General features: G+C 43.8%; 1 protein-coding gene across 1 annotated transcript in view; it reads right to left on the bottom strand.

The window, feature by feature from the left end:
• The window catches only part of CARS1 (cysteinyl-tRNA synthetase 1), a 42,563-nt gene extending 39,159 nt beyond the window's left edge, over positions 1-3,404 (bottom strand). The window contains exon 1 of the mRNA XM_056851539.1: positions 3,161-3,404. The gene's annotated coding sequence lies outside the window, so the exon portion shown is untranslated. The remainder of the gene's footprint in view (positions 1-3,160) is intronic.
• Positions 3,405-19,631: the final 16,227 nt, after the last annotated feature.

Below are 19,631 nucleotides of genomic sequence, written 5' to 3'. Positions count from 1 at the left end.
ACCTCCTGGAGGAGGGAACTTAGCACGTCCATGTACCAATCACCTTGTTGGAATCAAGAAGGCTTAATGGAGTATGTACTACCATTGAGCCCTATTTCCTCCAGACCCCTCTCTTAATATGAAATGGGAGACTGCGGGAACCTCGGGCACAGTCTCCCATGCTTCATGGGAGCAGATGGGCCAGCATAGACCTTCTGCCAGGCCATGAGCCTCTGAAAACACCCCACCATGTCAAAATCTTGATGCCAGCCCTAGACATCAGATATAGCCACAGGCCCCAATTTATGGAGGAGCGGAATTTATCAGCCCTAGATATCAGCTATAGTCAATTTATGGGGGGGGGGGCGGGGGCGGTATCTATCAGCTGCTTATTTAGTACATTTAAAAGTGTAAAAGATTTGTGTGTTTTTTTTCATTTGTTATGTTCATTAACTAGTTGCAATTTTAGCAACTAGAACTGACAAGCAAAGTCACAACTAATTTTAACAGACAACTGTTAAATCTGTTTTCAAGCCCTTTCAAAATATCAGTGGATGGAGTTTGTGTGACACCAGACAGTGCTTTCTGTCTAAAGTTATTGCTACATCCAACTAGGCTGGATGAAAAAGAAGCAAACTTGGAAAGGATATTCATAATGGTATTTCCATTAACAATAGGTTTCTCGCATCCAGAGATTTGTTTGTGTTCTATATTCTTTCACTGTTACAGAACAATAATGTCATAAAACCATACAGCAGATTTAATCAGGAATTATTTGAAACAAGCTTGAGATGTGAACTAGCAAAAAGTCAGTGATTGCATTTCAGGGGTGGTGGTTTTAAAATTATGTGATTTGCTCAAGTCTCAGTGAGAGAAGCAGACTAAAAATGAAATAAATAAATACATTGTTTTAGGACTAAATAGTTTGAAACACTGAGATAACTGAAAGGAACACTGGCTAAGAGTCAAAGAATTACGGTACTCTGGTCTTCAGCATGACCAGTGGGATTTTTAGCATTTCCCTTTGAGCAGGAGAACCTTTGAAACATATAAAATGTTTCTGAGACTCTTTCCCGTTTCAAAAGCAGTTTTGTCATGTGCCGCAGGGGCTGTTGTAGAAGCAACACAAACCCCCAAAGCCCCTTGGGTGCACAAAGTTAGTCGCACAGTTTTTTGGAGCCTGGCAGGTGTACAGAATACAAGAAAATCTGCACTTTGTAAATAAACACATGTCTCTTCGTTTCGGACTCTGTATCTTGTCTCACATGCACATAGCTGGGATGGAGGGAAAAAATCTAACAGAGCTGGAACTATTTCAGGGTGTCCTTACCAGGGTTGAATGTACATTGTAATCAAACAAGTCCAAAGAATCTTGCTCAGCAGGGGCAAAATGAACACAAAGTGATTCCTGAAAAGCATTATCAGAAGAAATCTAAAACTAGAATTCTAAAGTTCTCCCAGCTCGCCCTCTTGCATCCTCAGGGAAAATGTCAGCATTCAGTTACATTCTTAGAAAGCTGACTACCATAGTCCCTTACAGAGGAATGCAATGTTTTGTAAGTAGCCCTTGACACACACCTTTCTATACTAGGGGCTTCAGCACTGAAAATCTAGGGCAGATGTAATTGAGAGGGTGTGTGAGGGCACACCTGCAGCTAACCGAGCATGGAAGCAGTGACGCTCCCTGGAGTCATCACAGGTTGGTGAATTCTTTCTTGTCAGTCCTGAGGAAATTTACACCATGTAATAAAGACTCTTTCCCTCAGTTTCTTTCTTGTTCACTTCTGGCTATAAGACAACTGGGAGGGAGGGCCTGTAGAATACACTTTATGGAATGTTACCAATGGAACCCATCCTAAAGAGAATTCATTAGAAGAGTTGAAAAGTTGGTTTTTATATGCCGACTTTCTCTACCACTTAAGGGAGACTCAAACCGGCTTACAATCACCTTCCCTTCTCTTCCCCACAACAGACACCCTGTGAGGTGGATAGGGCTGAGAGAGTGTGACTGGCCCAAGGTCACCCAGCTGGCTTCGTGTATAGGAGTGGGGAAACAAATCCAGTTCACCAGATTAGCCTCTGCTGCTCATGTGGAAAAGTAGGGAATCAAACCTGGTTCTCCAGATCAGAATCCATCACTCCAAACCACTGCTCTTAACCACTACACCACACTGGCACTCTCTCATGACCCAGCATCTTGACAAAAAGCCTGCTCAGCTGAAGCCTCATCCAGAAGAGAATGGCAAAATTAATCAAATGCCGAAATGAGGAGTGTACCAGCTCACACTATGTCCTGCTAAAGCTCTAGGTTATTATTTCAAAATTTCATTCTCTTTGGCTTCTACTGAGAGGCTTTAATCTATTATTTACCTGCAGTCTAAATGTCACCAATCATCACAACAGTAAATTTGAGTTTAGTCATGTAAATAACTAGTTAGGAGGCAGTCACGTATCCATGCCCCACTTACCATGCTACACCTTCTCCTCCTCCCGTCTTATTACATTAAAGTGTCTTGGAGGTTACTTGCAGAAAGCGTGTGTGCAGATCTCTCCTTCACTCTTTCCCCCTTATACAGCATTAAGGAGTCAGCATTGTCTAAGCCCAGTGATTTCAATGGGCTTAGACTGGAGTCACTCCGCATAGGAATGCATTGTAAATATGCTAAGCGAGCAGGAACAGCTAAGAAACAACAACCAGGCAGCCTCTGAACTTGTTTTTGTTTTGATGTTCATAGATTCATAGTTGGAAGGGACCACCAGGGTCATCTAGTCCCACCCCCTGCACAATGCAGGAATTTCACAACTACCTCCCCCACACACCCCAGTGACTCCTACTCCATGCCCAGAAGATGGCCAAGATGCCCATCCTCTCATGAACTGCCTAAGTTCATAGAGTCAGCATTGCTGACAGATGGCCATCTAGCCTCTGCTTAAAAACCTCCAGGGAAGGAGCGCTTACCACCTCCCGAGGAAGCCTGTTCCACTGAGGAACCGCTCTTCTTTGTGCTCTTATTTTTCAGCATCAAAAGGAACGGTGTCTGCAAGCCCCTCAAAACCTATGGCTAGCCAATGTCAGGGCTCAGAGGCAGTAGAACTTCTGATCAGGTGTTTAAGAACAATAAACTGTGGAAATAAAACATGTAATTGACTCCCTGCCCACTAGCCCCCTGCCATTACTCACTTGTTTGGAGTTGACAGGAGTCATGCTTTTCATTGCTGCCACCATAGATTGCTTCTATGTGCCTGTACCAACGAACCACATGGAAGTGCGGGTCCCCAGGCGGGCTCGGGAGCTGTCTGAAAACTTCCACATCTGCCTGGGAAAATGTGAACCCCTGGATATAACTACGGGTGCTGAGGTACTCATTCAGGGCCTTCCACCTGGCTTCCTCTTCACTAATGCTCAGAATACAACTGTAGTCAGAAGCTGCAAAGACAGAGGCAGATGGCAAGCAGTCAGATCCCCTGAAACAGCCAGAAGCAAAGAATCCCTCAGTCTAGATTAAGACCATAAGAGTTCCAGGGAACGGCAGCAGCTAGGCCACACGGCGCTAACCAGCAGAGTAGTCAATAACAAGTTAAAAAGCTGCAAACACAAGAAAAAGCTGAAAGATTTTTTTCGTGTTAAATTAAACCTAAGTTACCTGTAGTGCATAAACTGCCTCCAGGTGACCAGCCAGGAAATTTTCCAGGTTACAAATGACTAGACACGCAGATGTATGGACAAGGTTATACCCTGCCTTCCATGTTTTTGGATGGGTTATATAATAAAAGACCAATAGAAGCACATACATGCTTGAATTCGTGCTATTTGAGTGTAATCTATATGATCACATTCGTACAGGCTCATTGATCCCATTATTAGTGAACTGCCCAAGACCTTTAAGAAAGTGACCCTTAGCGCCCCTCCTTTAGGATACAATGGCTAGCTTATCTGCAAGCATAGCTAGGTTTGCTTGGCTAGCAATTAAAATCAGGCAGAGTTTGCTTAAGAACCTATAACAGCCAAGAAAATAGAGAATGAATACTGTTTGATTCTACAGATTGAATGCATGTTTGTTTGTTTATTTTTCCTTCCAGTTTTAGCCTCTGTAATTTTAGGATATTACCATGCATTCTAATTTTACCCACATTTAGTATTTATTCGGATATTAATCAGTTATGCATCTTAATAATCTTGCCATTTTTAACCATTTTAATAGCAAATCCATTTTGTATTTGTTTTTATCCTATACTATTTAACTATGCAAACTTCCTTTATTTGATGGTCTATGACTGTAAATAAATTATTGATTGATTGATGGACAGGTGAGCTAGTCAAGCTGTTGTATGCTAGCCTTATTTACAAGCCTGGAGCATAAATCTAACACCATGGCCATTCAAAATAATTTGCCCTGCACATTTTCTCTCTTGCAACATTATGAGAAGTCTTGGATTTAATTCTTAAATTTAATTCTTAAACATACACTCATCATTACTCTGCAGTTATGAATTGAAAACTGAATGTTGCCAAGAAGTAGGCAACACTTTTAACCTGTGACACACACACACCATGAAGATTTTGGTGTACCAACAAATGGGATGGGGGAGAAGACATAAGGGTCATACTTCGCCGGACATGGTGGGAGGAAGCCAAGCCCCAGCAACACTGCCAGTGCCCCAGGGACTCAACTCAGAACCAGGTAATGTCTGGGCAGATTCAGAAGGCAATAGTGTGCATAAGACATGCTCACGCCTTCTCCCATGCCACTATACTCAGGGGTTCTGTCGTCAGCTTCAGGAGCTAGCCTCAGATACCTGGGCAGAGAAACAAGCCTGCAAACCAAGCGGGAGAGCCTGACCATATAAGCCTCATAAAGCACAGACTCATCGGCTGGCCAATGACTGTAATAAAGATTGATTGATTGCACAGACTCATCAGGAGCACCAAAAAGCCCATCCCATACGGAGATGCTCTTCCTTGGGCAGAGTTGGCAAGTGGGGGGTTGTCCCCTCATAAAAGGGAACTGGAAGTTCCATTTGGGGGATCAGGGGGAGGAAAGTTCAGATAAACTGAGAAATTAAAAACGCATCCCCTTCCTTGATCTCTTAAGGAAGAATCGTACTGTTTTCCGGTTGTCCTTGCCTATTCAAAATCTTGCTGTGACTTTAACAGCACTTTTCTACCTCAGATGACCTTTTCCATTTCATCCAACATTTCTAAAAAAGGGTGCTGCTGGTGGTGGGAGGGGCCATGGCTAGGGTTGCCAGGTCCCTCTTCACCGCCAGCGGGAGGTTTTTGGGGCAGAGCCTGAGAAGGGTGGGGTTTGGGGAGGGGAGGGACTTCAATGCCATGGAGTCCAGTGGCCAAAGCGGCCATTTCCTCCAGGCGAACTGATCGCTATCGACTGGAGATCAGTTGTAATAGCGGGAGATCTCCAGCTAGTACCTGGAGGTTGGCAACCCTAGCCTGGGCCAGTGGCAGAGCATCTCCTTTGCACACAAAAGGTTCAGGCCCCAGAATCTTCAGTTTAAAAGGGCCAGGCAGTAGGCAATGTGAAAGACCTCTGCCTGAGACCCTGGAGAGCCGCTGCCAGTCTGAATAGCCAACACTGACCTTGATGGACCAGTGGTCTGATTCAGTATCAGGCAGATGCATGTGTGTAACTATGTTGTGTCCTGGTGTGGTGATTAGGGTTGCCAGGTCCCTCTTCGCGACCGGCGGGAGATTTTGGGGGCGGAGTCTGAAGAGGGCGGGGTTTGGGGAGGGGACGGACTTCAATGCCATAGAGTTCAATTGCCAAAACAGCCATTTTTCTCCAGGTGATCTGATCTCTATCGGCTGGAGATCAGTTAAATTAGCAGGAGATCTCCTGCTACTACCTGGCAGTTGGCAACCCAGTGGTGATGGACATTTCTCTACCTTGAATGCTGGGAATCTGGTTCTACTTTCCACACAATCTTTGACTGGGGGGCAAGCCTTATGAGGTCTACTCAGCAAGAAGTCCCATTTTACTTAACTGGACTTACTCCTTAGAAACCATTCTTAGGATTGCAGACTTTTGAGTTGACCTATTCAGAATCTTTGCTGTGTACATTTCCAATTGATCCAATGAAAGAGAAAGCGGAAGTACGTTTGGGAGCATTAATGAAGGCATCAGCAGATATAAGCACTAGAAATAGTTCTCGTACTAGTGACATAGATACTTGTTGGATTGGCCACCCTCTTAACAGAACTAAAAACAGCTTGAAAACTTCATCTCAAACAACTTGGGAACTTATCACCCAACCTGTGAAAACAAAAGCGCAAAAAGCAAAGTTCAGCATATTTACACAAACTGATGGTGTAGCACAAAAGGGTAGCAACTCAAATACTATGTTCGAATTAATGAAAAGTTTTTTAAAGCAATTAAAATATCAATTTTATTTTTACATTGTCCATGTCAAATGCCAAGTAAACAAAAGTAAAACCTCTCTCTCAATTGAAGCTGGGTGTCAACATCAGTCGCCTAGGGCACTAAAAACCCTTGGGCCGGCCCTCCCAGCAAAGCAAATGGTCCGACGAGCTGCTGTTCTGTCCTGTGTGCTAGGAGATGCAGGTCCTTTGCCCAGATTAAGGCTCAGAGCTGAACTACGCAAGACTATTTCTTGCGAGTAGAGTCTGGGTTCCCTAACCTGATGGTGATACCATCACCTGCACATCATGCTGCTGGACTTTCAGGGCCTCTTAGAGGCATTTTATGAAGCGGTGCAAGAAATTTTTCACGGCCCCTTTCCTGCTCCATTAGCCATTTTTTTAAAATCTACAATGGTTTTAAGCATAAGGTCAAAAATGTATAGAGGGTGCGAGAGAGGTGGAATGGAGCACTTCACTGATTTTCTGCATTTGAGGTCTTCTGCCCCTATACTCCCTCTTACATGATAAAGAGTGAAAAGAGGAGTCAGAGAGAATACCGCACATTTGAACATCTTTATATGCCACAATGCAGATCAAGAGAAAAAAAGTCACATTTGAACATCCTTTTATTTATACTACAATTCTACAATGTGTATTTTTGTCATTTTCTGCATGTACCAAAATCCTGTAAATTATTATCCAAATTAACTGCTCCTATTTGGGGGATGAGGTTTTCAAGAGTTTTTTCTTATTCTAATTCTATAGGTGGATTTAATGAGAATTTTTTTCGAAGGCACCCTTAATCCAACTTGAAAGAGCTTTTGTTCATGTTCCTCTCGTTCTTTCTTTTCTTTTCTGGGCTGCTGATCTGTGAGAATACATTTTCAACGGATGATTTATAATTTCTTCTTTTGTATCTAAAAAGGGAAAATTTAATTCCTGATCAGCTCTGATTATCGCCATATTGCTTCAAAAAATCCTGAGTCCAAACTTACAACGTTTTAAAATGAATAAATCAGTGACAATGTAGCCTAATGTCACTAAAGTAATTGAGGAAAAGGATTAGCACATACCTCCAACTTATCTGACCAAAGTTGTTTTTAAAGATGGATTTAGAATGAACTAGCACACCAGCCCTTCCACTACAACAATACCACCAGCCTAAATATTGTGTCTGTCCGGCTAGAGAGTGGAGAGTCACGTGATTCTCTAACTGGCATGTACTGCCTCTAGTTGAAGACCTTGAGAACCCAACGTAACAATGTAAAGGACACATAAAACTATGCCAGTGTGGTGTAGCAGTTAAGAGCGGTGGTTTGGTGCGGTGGACTCTGATCTGGAGAACCAACTTTGATCCTCCACTCCTCCACATGAGCCACGGATGCTAATCTGGTGAACTGGATTTGTTTCTCCACTCCTACACGCGAAGCCAGCTGGGTGACCTTGGGCGAGTCACAGTTCTATTGAGAGCTCTCTCAGCCCAACCTACCTCACAGGGTGTCTGTTGTGGGGAGGGGAAGGGAAGGTGCATGTAAGCTGGTTTGATTCTGCCTTAAGTGGTAGAGAAACTTGGCATATAAAAACCAACTCTTCTTCTATGCTATGTAGGTCAACCTAAGATATAAATACTAGTCTTCATATGCTAGTTAATGGAGGCACCTGCTGTCTAAAGAAAACAAAGTTTACACTGCACGACAATGGTGCATTTCTGTCTTTCCCAACAAGAAGTACCCTCAACAGAAGTCTTCCAATGGTAAAAACAAAAAACAAAAGCCATGTAATATCGTTTATTGAGACCAACCAAAAACACAAGTCAATATGCAAGCTTTGGAATTCTCCAGAACTCTTCACCAGGCTGGGTATTTTCAAAAAAATGGGAGGGGAAAAGGGGGAGGGGAGAAAAACTATGTTTCAAGGCCATGATCTTAAAACCTCCCCCTTCTCCCCCAGTTTTGCAAGTTCTACAGACTTAGGATGTGTTTGTTTTAGACATCTTTGGCCTTCTCTGAGTCCAATGACTGACTCCATTGTGAATATAAAAACCAGTGGTTAATCATGGTAGGCCCTGGGGGTCACCAAGTATTCAAGATGATGAGTTAGATTAGAATATTATGAGCAAGAGAAGCTATGTTTAATGCTGTCTCTGTTTTCTTTTTGTTTGTAGAGCCTCTAGATCAAATTAGTATTGAGGTTTCAGGCTTAATTTCAAGGCAACAGAAAACAAACTAAATCCCACAAAAAATGGAAGCTCTTGACATGGTAAAGAAAGTATATCGGCAAAGCCAAAGTGAAAGGGATGGGAGGAGAGAGAACGGTGGCTTGTGGCTACTGAACCTTCTACACATTGTGGCTTCTCTTCATGAAATCCTGACATGAGATCATCTACCTTGGAGTAATTGTTGGATTCTTCAACCCAAGATTTAGATGCTATTGGATGATGTGTCAGTCAGTGAAAGAGGATTTTGTGGGTAGCTAGGTGACCCACAGGCCATGTGCCAACTAATGTTCATCTCATAAAATCAGACTCATCTGGGAGATTTATTTATTTATGATAGCCTCCCAATCAGTCTATTTAAATAACTGAAGTTTGTATGCAATATTTGTAATTTGTATATTTGTTTTGTCTAGGCATCACTAGCCAAAGTATTTAGCTACTATCATTTTTGCTCGAATGCTGCCTCTGATGGGTATTTGAAGAAAACACAACGCTCCTGAATAAAAGCTGTATGTTTGCATCAGCATTCAGCACTCTTTAGTCATCGAGGGCAAATTAAATGCTGCAAGAATGGAAAGGATTCAAGGAGTGCATGTAGAGAGGGAGGGAGCCTAGTGCAATTATCTAAAAATCTCTCAACACCTGGGAGTCACCACTTAACCATGACCTACAACACAGGGCCTGCAATTAATTTTGCCATGTCTCTCTGCTTTCTCTATCTAGGGCATGGGTTCTTAACAAGGAGGGAATTCCCCCCCTCGGGGAGGATTTTAGGGTTCCGGGGGGGGATTGGGACCACTATTCAGCAAAGTGCATATTATTTGGAATGCACCTTTGAGATAGGATATTTTGGGAAGGGGGGAATTATATTCTGAACAATGGTGAAAGGTGGGGGGAATGGAGCAAAAATGGCTGAGAAGCACTGATCTAGGGTGATATAATAGCTACACAAAAAGGGAGCTTCAGCTGGTGCAGCTTCTTTCTTTGGTGGACGATGAACTGCCCATTCCAAAATCCTTACTGATATTCTGTTAAAGGTGAAGAGACTCCCTCCTTCATAAACAGTCACTCACTCTCAATGTACCTTTCACTATCCATAAGGAAAGAAGGAAGAGTGGCATGCAGAAAATCCCAGGTTCAATCCCCAGCATCTCCAGTTAAAGGTACTAGGAAAAGGTGATGTGGAAGACCCCTGCCTTAGACCTCGGAGAGCCACTGCTGGTCTAAGTAGACAATACTGACTTTGACGGACCAAGGGTCTGACTCAGTATAAGGCAGCTTCATGTGTTCATGTACAGAGGCAATGCTAGTAGTCTGATGCACCTTAGGGCTAAGTCTTGAAGAGTAGCAAAGAGAGAAATGTTAATCAAACACATACATCTCTGCTGCAGGTAAAGCCACAGCCTGCCCCAACATTTCAGTTACAAAAAAAAGTGTTGCGCAGTCCAATCAGACACCTCACCTAGCAAGTTTTTTAGCCCAGAATTCATTGCTTTTATACAGCAAGAAAACACTTCCCCTCTTTATCAAAAGGAACTTTAAGATTGGTTTGGTAAACAAAGGAATTGACGCATCTGCTGCATTATGTCCTCTGAAATTTCAAGCTTAGAAAGAGCCAGCCAGTCCAAAGCGAGTATATTTAAGTTTTGCTTCTGGGGTTAGCTTGTTTATTTTTGAAACTCTTCTATCCTGAAAGAGGACACCAACACTAATAGATGCTTTCAGCCAGCTAAAGTGCTAGACAAGTCCAAGAAAATGCACACAATCCATTGGACTACCTGAAAGAATGTGGAAATCTTTTGCTAATTACTGGAACCGTCCCCAAGGAAATAAGTCACCAAATTTATCTTCTTAAATGCTAATCACAGATGCCATATTAGAAGGCAGAAGCATGTAGAAAGTTCCCGAGCCTGGATATAATTTGTGTGTGGACATAAATTTGCTTGTAACTAGAAAAAAACATCTACAATTTCTGTATGAAAGGGTCATGTCCAATTTTTTTTAAAAGCTGGGTTGCTTAGGTCTGAGATCATCTACGGAGAAACTTTTGTGAGTAACCCACCTTCAGAGATATAGCAGGTACATGCAACGGGGAAGCCCCGTGCCCTGCTGAAGGATGTTCACCTGGCATCCTCTTTACAGGAGTTTAGGTAGCAAGTGAAAACCTTAATTCAGAGAGCTTTTATTCAAGACAGAGATGTTCTTCTTTTAATGCCTGCTGATGCTTTTACTAATTGTGTGTTTTATTGTGAACCCCTCAGAAAACTTCACTCTGGAGAAGTATATAAATCTAATCAATTATATAAATATTGTGCGGGCATGTCACAAGTTTTCATTCCTAGCCTACCCTACAGGGCTGCTGCAAGATTAAGAATGATATAATTTAATGTCTGCCATCTTGAGCTCCTTAGAGCATGGGAGGAATATAAATGTATAGGACACAACATGAGCTCCCGAGTGACACCTGCCAGAGGCCACCCAAACCACCAGGCTGGCAGCTCTCAAATTCATCATCTGGCTTTGACATACATGCTCTGGAATGCAAACTGACAGCCATTTCCTTATTTCTTAATTAATGGTTGTACCCAAGTACCTGTTAACAAAAGGTTTAAAGGGAAAAGCCAAGAATTAGGCTTCAGAACATTCACTGTGTGCTCCCTTTGATTATCTGACAGAGTATGCAAGAGGGAAAAGAGTAACAAGTTATTTTCACAAAATGAACTTATTCTATTTAGTGTGTTTGTATTCCCACCCTTCCTCCAAAGAGGGCTGGGGTACATGATTATCCCCTCCTTCATTTTATCCTCACAACAACTGTGAGGTAGATTAGGTCTAGAGTAAAAAGTAACTGGCCCAAGGTCACATGAAGCTGCCTTGTATTGAATCAGACCCTAGGTCCATCAAATTCAGTATTGTCTACTCAGACTGGAAGCGGCTCTTCGGGGTCTCAGGCAGGGGTCTTTCACATCACCTACTTGCCTAGTCCCTTTAACTGGAGATGCTGGGGATTGAACCTGGGACCTTCTGCATGCCAAGCAGGTGCTCTACCACTGAGCCACGGCCCCTCCCACAGGTCACCCAGCAAGTTTCTACAGCAGAGTGGGGATCTGAACTCAGGCTTCTTCAGTCCAAGTCTGATACTTTACACACTACACCATAGTGACCCTCCAGTCAAAACCTTAAATAGGCGCTGAACATTTTTCAAATTCCTAGGCACCAGCAAGGAAGACTTACAGCCCCATCTCACATACGTTTACTCAGAAGTTCAACAGACCCATTAAGTTCAACGGAACTTAATGGGTCTATTTGCACAGGAGATTCAGACTTCCAAATGACTAGACTTTTATGAGCTCTGGTTACAAACCCTGAAGCAATTTTATTTATTTATTGATTGATTGATTGTGTTACCCCGCTCTCTATCCCGACCAAGGGCAGGCTCAGAGCAGCTCAAATCCATCAGAAGTACAGTACATAATATATAAGCTCTGAGTCCAGCCATCGGCTGGGGAAGGCAGGGTATAAATAAAATATATAAATAAGTAATAAAAACCAATAAAACTCAATAAAACTCTAACATGATTTAAATTATCAACAACCTATTTGCACCTATTATTTGAGCACTGGTCCATAATGAGCCAGGGGACAGCAACCGGGACCCCTCTTAAATTCATAAGATATTACTATAGATGTGTAGATAGTAGTCAATGTGAATCTTTAAGAACTAAAAATGCTGGCCACCTACATTATTAGTATGAGTGCACCCAAGAGCTAAATTCCTGCATAATCTGTATTTTTTACTAATGTTTGCAAAACAACATTCCAACATAACTACTGGTATACAAGGAAAGAACTATATGAGGACAAGTAGAGGCACTTCTAGACTCAGTATGAATGAGAGTATAGCATGAGGGTAGAAAGTTACATAATATTTTAAGAGCTTTGATCCTTTTTGATCTTTACTTCTCTAAAACATTTACAAATCTAATGTTAACAATATCAGCAAAAAGAGCCATTCGTGCCTTTGCTTCTTTCAAGAGCTCCCAATTTGGTGGTAACCACCATCCCCGGTGAGCCTGATCAAAAATAATCCCTCACATCAGTTGTTCCTCTGTCCAAATTTCACCCAGTCACAGATTATGCACAGTCCCAACACTCTTTTAGAGTTGTCAGCATCAGCAAAGGGTTGCAAGGGGAAAGGTGACAAATGGAGAAGGACTGTCTCTCCCTAGCTCTCCTATATCAGATGCACATCTCTCTTTCTGAGGCCACTGAGAGCCCAGGGAAAAATACCTCTCAGGTCAACTGGTAACTAGTTTTAGGAATAAGTCATGGCACGGCTTGGTGACCTGATGACTGCCCTTATTTCAAAATACAACCAGCTTCTTTCTTTTCTTTTTATGAAAATACCCAACTAGAAGAAGAATAATTGGTTTTTATATGACTTTCTCTACCACTTAAGGGAGACTCAAACCGGCTTACAATCACCTTCCCTTCCCCTCCCCATAACAGACATCCAGTGAGGTAGGTGAGGCTGAGAGAGTTCCAACAGAGCTGTAACTCGCCCAAGGTCACCCACCTGGCTTCACGTGTAGGAGTAGGGAAACAAATCCAGTTCACTAGATTAACCTCCGCCACTCATGTGGAGGAGAGGGGAATCAAACCCGGTTCTCCAGATCAGATTCCACCGCTCCAAACCACCGCTTTTAACCACTACACCACATTGGCTCTGTAAACAAAGCAGGGTTTTTCCCCCACAGACCAGTCTTTATTAGATTAAACAACTACAGGCAGTTAATAAGTGATAGTGACCTCATTTCCCCAAACCTATGTGCTACTTTAAAAACAAAACAAAATATGGGCCCAATCCTTATGCATTCCTCTGTCAGTCATTAATTTGTTACTTCCACATGAACTAAACTTACCTTTGCAAAGCCTAATAATGATAATAATAAATTTTATTTATATCCTGCCCTGGCAAGCTGGGCTCAGAGCGGCTAACATTACGATAAATAAACACATAACATAATACAAAGAGATATTACAAAATACAGTAAACACACAGAGAACTTTTCTAAGCATCTGTTGTGGAAGTAAACATTCCCATTCAGTAGAAGGCCAGGTTATAACAGGGCATTTGATGACCTGGGCAAGACGTGATCACAGCGTAACACCGCACATGCTTTGGAGCAATAATAGGCTAATGTTGATAAAACTCTGCTGTAGCACCCGCCACAATGATTTAAAATGCAACAATAGCGTGGGCTCCATCCAAATCACATAATCTTAATGCAGTCAAACACTGACAGTTGTTAGACATGACCAACAACTTAAGGATATCCCTTGTGACCATTTTGCCATGGCTGTATTTGGGTTGAGAAGATACAGACAACAGGTAGCATGCACAAAGAAGTCATAAGGGGGCTTCAGCACAAGGCCACCTGCTAATTTAATTCATATTTTCCATGCCATCACTCAATTCACATTCAGTGCCTTGCTTGGTAAATGCGGAGTACCTGCTTATGCATATGCCAAGACAGTCACACAATTAGTTGATTAACTTCCAACCCACTCAGCATAAATTCATAACTTGTCATTTGAACTGGCCATAAAATTACAGACTCTTTTTCACCGCCTTTTCTATTTGATGGATGTTGTATTTTATCCTTACAATTAAATGCAGTTAAATATGTAGTTCCTGGTTGCTCTGTCTCAAAAAGCAAACCAACGGCCACATCTGCTCAGAAGTAATTCTCACTGTGATCTTCAAGCTTGTTTCTAAGTGAACAAGCATAGTGTTGAAGCCTACCAATTGCATGGTGTTGCCTTTTCCTAAGAGGTAAGCTAAAGCAGGGTTGGGAGGTGCTCAGATAAAGAGAAGGACAAGATAGAAGTTTTAAAGGAAGTATTAATGGTATGGAGGCGATTGTCTCTTGGTCTCAAACAACACAGGGAATTCAAAGGATGTGATAAAAGCCACTGGATAGCTTGTAAAAAGGTAATTCACAGTGGATAGCTGCGTTAGTCTGTATGCAGTAGTAGAAAAGAGCAAGAGTCCAGTAGCACCTTAAAGACCCTGCCAGATAATATTTTTGTTAGTCTTTAAGGTGCTACTGGACTCTTGCTCTTTTCTACTACTTGTAAAAAGGGTTAGAGATAACCAGGAAGGATCAGAGTATCAATGGTTACAACAGCTAAATGGAGACTTCAGAGGCAGTATACCTGACAGTCAGATGGTTCTGAGAGAGAAACGATTGCCGTCACACAGACAACCCCCACTGGGCATTCTAGAGGCACTCTGTCTGGTGTGGAAATGGAAACAGGATGCTAAACTGGATGGAATGCTTGGCTTGAACAATTACTGCTCTTAATACCCACTCTGAACACATGAAGCTGCCTGGTACTGAATCAGACCCTTGGTCCATCAAAGTCAGTATTGTCTACTCAGACTGGCAGTGGCTCTCCAGGGTCTCAGGCAGAGGTGTCTCACATCTTAGGCAGATGATGAGAGGGAGGGCATCTTGGCCATCTTCTGGTCACTAGGGGTGTGGAGGGGGGAGGCAGTTGTGAATTTCCTGCATTGTGCAGGGGGTTGGTGGTCCCTTCCAACTCTGATTCTATCCCCTACTTGCCTGGAGATGCCGGGGATTGAACCTGGGACCTTCTGCATGCCAAGCAGATGCTCTACCGCTGAGCCACAGCCCCTCCCCAAGTAGATTCTCAGACCATTTGCAAATGACTGAAAAAGACCTTAATCAGGAGGTGGTGGGCTCTCCTTCCCTGGAGGTTTTTAAGCAGAGGCTAGATGGCCATCCGTCAGCAATGCTGATGCTATGACCTTAGGCAGATCATGAGAGGGAGGGCACCTTGGGCATGAAGTATGGGTCACTGGGGGTGTGGGGGGGAGGTAGTTGTGAAATTCCGGAATTGTGCAAGGGGTTGGACTAGATGACCCTGGTGGTCCCTTCCAACTCTATGATTCTATATATTTGACTTTCCACATTTAATCCATCATAAGTGCAACCAGATTCATCGTTAAATTAAACATTTAATTAAAAGGGATACATGAAACTGCTTTTTACTAAGACAAATCATTGGCATATCAAGGTAAGTATTTTGTCTACTCCAGTGGTTCCCAAACTCAGAAGTGAGCTGTGGCTCACAAACGCTCATACCCTACCAGAAAATATTTTTGTTAGTCTTTAAGGTGCTCCTGGACTCTTGCCCTTTTCTACTACTGCAGACAGACTAACACAGCTACCCACTGTGAAAGAGCTAAGGTAGTTAGCTCTAGAGTTAGAGTCAATTTTCTTCCCATCAGCTTTCTTCACTGTCCAGCTTTCACACCCATACATAGTAATAGGGTATACGATGGCATGCATTAATCTAGTCTTGGTGGCCAGTGACACATCCTTACACTTCAAAATATTTTCTAGCTCCTTCACGGCTGCCCTTCCCAGTCTCAATCTCCTTCTGATTTCTTGGCTGCAGTCTCCCTTTTGGTTGATGGTGGTGTTGTGACAAAACCGGGGGTTCGGGGGGTGGGGGGAAGAGAGACCCAAGACCATTGTTTCAAGAAACAGTTATTTATTTGGAGCAGCTGCGACCCAGAGCCCCTAATGGGCAGAAATCTCTGAGTCCCGATTGTACTGAGGGAGAGATATTTATCCAAATTCAAGATGTGACAACCCATCAACATTCAGGGTAAAGCTGATAGCACTACAGACATGGAGGCGGCAGTAAAGTAACAGTTTCACCCAGTTCTTGTTATGGTTCACTGTGACCCTCTGCGACTCTTGCCCCAGTTACTTAGCCCACAGACACACTTGAGAGATACCCTGCCCAGCAACAAGCAATTCCCTTGCTGTCCTAATACATTTACAGAAAGGAAAAGAGATTATTACAAATTGCTAAATCAGTGGATCTTTGTCAGCGAGGGCGTCCAGTCGAGCCCCCACCCCGTTCTCATTCCTTTGCTCGCCAGGCATTAGCGTTTCAACAGAGATCCGCTGTGAGATCTCTGGCAATGCCTGGGAGCCCAAGAGATCATTTACTTGTCAATTTCACCAGGAGGTTTAGTGGTGGGCAATCGCCGGCGAACACTTCCTTGTTGTCACCTTGTCTCCTTTCACATTCAAAACAACTCTGCTGCAGCTCACCCTTTCACGTCCTAGCAGTGATGTAATCAATTCTATTGTATGTTCCTGAGACAGCAAGGTAGACTTCCCCTGACTATGGAAGATCCACTGATTTAGCAATTGGTAATACCACATCATTTCCTATAAAGATGACCAGTATTTCCCCAACCTGTATTCTGACCTTAAGTTTGCATAGACCTACTGACCTGTTTGCTTTCTAAATAAAACTTTAAACTCTCTGCAACGTCTGGAGTGAAGTTTACTATTGCTGAGATGCAACGAGGTACTGAAGTCGGACAATCTTCCACAGTCAGGGGAAGTCTACCTTGCTGCCTCAGTGGAGCCAAGGAATCGAAAGCCTTGAACCGTTTCAATTTCCTCATTGGGACGCGTTAGGCGTCCTGAATCCCCCGTTGCCTAAGAAGGCGGCGGGGATGGAGACCTCCCCTTGTACCGGCTGTAAGGCCATCACTGGGGACATCACTCCCCAACCCGACAGAACAAAGGGGGGGCCACAACCTCCCTGCCCCGCGCCGAGCCCCGGTTTGTTCCCAAGGGGGCCTCAAGCAACGCCGGGCAACCCCAAAACCGAAACTCACCAGCCGCTGCCATGCTGGAGCCTCTCCTTCCCCCCGTCTCTTGACAAGCGCCGACGTCTGATGCAACCGCAGCGTGCCCGGAAGTCCCGCCCCCGCCTCGGCCACTTCCGGCAGGCGCGGGGTCGCTAGGCAACGTCGCGCCGACGTCTCGCACAGCCTGAGGCAACCGCAGCGTGCCCGGAAGTCCCGCCCCCGCCACTTCCGGTAGGCGCGGGGTCGCTAGGCAGCGTCGCGCCGACGTCTCGCACAGTCTGAGGCAACCGCAGCGTGGCCGGAAGTCCCGCCCCCGCCTCGGCCACTTCCGGAAGGCGCGGGGCCGCAGGGCAACGTCTCGCAGTCTGAGGCAACCACAGCGTGGCCGGAAGGCCTGCCCTCGCCACTTCCGGCAGGCGCGGGGTCGCTAGGCAACGGCGTCCTGTATCCACGGGAGGTTTTGCCTTGGGTTTGCGGCTCTCTGGATGCGCGTTTGTTTCGCATCCAAACACTCAAAAATAAGTTCCCCCCCCATGCAGAGCTGAGTGTCATCTGCATACTGATGGCAACACGCAGCAAAAAGGATACGACAAAATACTTTAAAATGTGTTCTATGTGGCAGTTAAAAATAAGGTGAGAAAAAGTTCTACACTGTGGATGGGAGCAGTGAGGGAAGTAATTACATTCAAATGACTGGTAACAATCTTCACATGTATATGGCAGCACCTTTTAAAAATCTAACATGGGCCAAACTTGTAACTCATGCCATTATGGATATATTACTCAGTGAAGGTGCCTCTTATGATGGAAAAGTCCTTTCAGAAGCAGCAGAATCTACAAGCCCAGATTCTTCCATCTTTTAAATATAAATTGTACCCACAATTAGCGACATTCTAGCTTCAAAGAAAGCATGGTCATGCTGAGTCTTGCTGCAAAGTCCCCAATTCAAGTTTTGCCTCAACCATTAATAGCTTAAAACCACAGCCCCCATCCCATAAGCAATAAAGTGTTAACAGCAGTGACCCAGCTTTCAAGGTTGTAGTAAAGTATTACTCAGAGGATGTGTAAGAGGCATTAGGGACACTCACAACCCATTCTTGAGGTTGGGGGCTGAAAGTGGAGTGGAGGCGGCATGACCCTGCCGCCAGCGTAAGTGCCCTCTTATCATGGAATAAGAGGCACTTACGCTGGCGGCGGAGGGCAGTTCAGTCGGCGCCTGGGTGTTGCAGAGCTGCCCGGTGTGCTCCAATGCCACAGCCTCTCTGGGACCTAAATCCTGGAAGAGAAATGTGGCACCGGCGTAGGGGGTGTGTTCCCAGGAGCAGAGCGGACTGTGGACTTCCTACGCCCGGGAATGCCCCCTCCAGCAACAGTGTTGCTGCGGCAGGTTTTTCTTGGCGCAGCATCGCTGTTTTCAATGGGGCTTCCCCCCCCCCATTTTTTATTTTGTTTTTTAAAAGGGGGTTTTGAGCCTTGCAGCAGCCAGGAAACCTCTTTGGGTGCCCCGTGGCAGTCCCCACGCCGTCCCCAGCCGCTACAAGGCTCGGGAATGAGCTGTCAGAAATGCTATGAAAATGAAAAATATATTCTATCTGTTCTGATTTGGCATTTCTCTTGCAATTATTTCCACATCGGAATAACAAATCTTCACTAAGCAGTGAAATGCCTTTATTACAAAATATATACAAAACATAAATGAATAAAAAAGTACAATTGTATAATTTCATCAAAATATAACAAATACCCCATCCACCCATCTCTTGTGGCCACCACTGTGCCAGTACTGAAAGGCTCTATTTCCGTTGTTTCTCATCATTCGTTTCAGCAGAGGGACAAATAACTGGATATTCATGCAGGAAGGTGAATACAGAGTTCAAGCTCCACATGAAATTCTGTTAAATTACAGGCTCCCAGTAGCAGCATGTAAATGCATTCAATAATTCATGTAAAAATTCAAGTTATTTCACTTAAATTTTGCCCCGAAGAATTCATTACTGCATTTGATAAAGGACATTATTCTAATACAAAGGACACTTTTACTTAAAGTACGTTTTGTCCTTCATTCTGAACATCGACCAACTTGACGATGTAAAAAAGTTCATCATCTTATGGCTGTATACATTCATTTTTAAACTTCTCGATAAAACTCGTTCCAGTTTCTTGCAAGTACAGCAATTTCACAGATGTTCAAGTAAAACAATTATTGCCAAGATACGCATAGCATGTGTATGTCATGCCAACCTCTAACCACTGGAACTGGTTTCCATGTGTGGCGTTTCTACCTGAAATCCACTCAGCAAATATCAACATAGATTAAATTAGGTCATAAAAGACAGAACTGTACAAACTGTCGT

This window comes from Euleptes europaea, chromosome 6 (assembly GCF_029931775.1).
Source record: "Euleptes europaea isolate rEulEur1 chromosome 6, rEulEur1.hap1, whole genome shotgun sequence".
Lineage (NCBI taxonomy): Eukaryota > Metazoa > Chordata > Lepidosauria > Squamata > Sphaerodactylidae > Euleptes > Euleptes europaea.
Note: the sequence above shows the minus strand (reverse complement) of the source record. Positions and strands in the feature narration are given on the sequence as shown.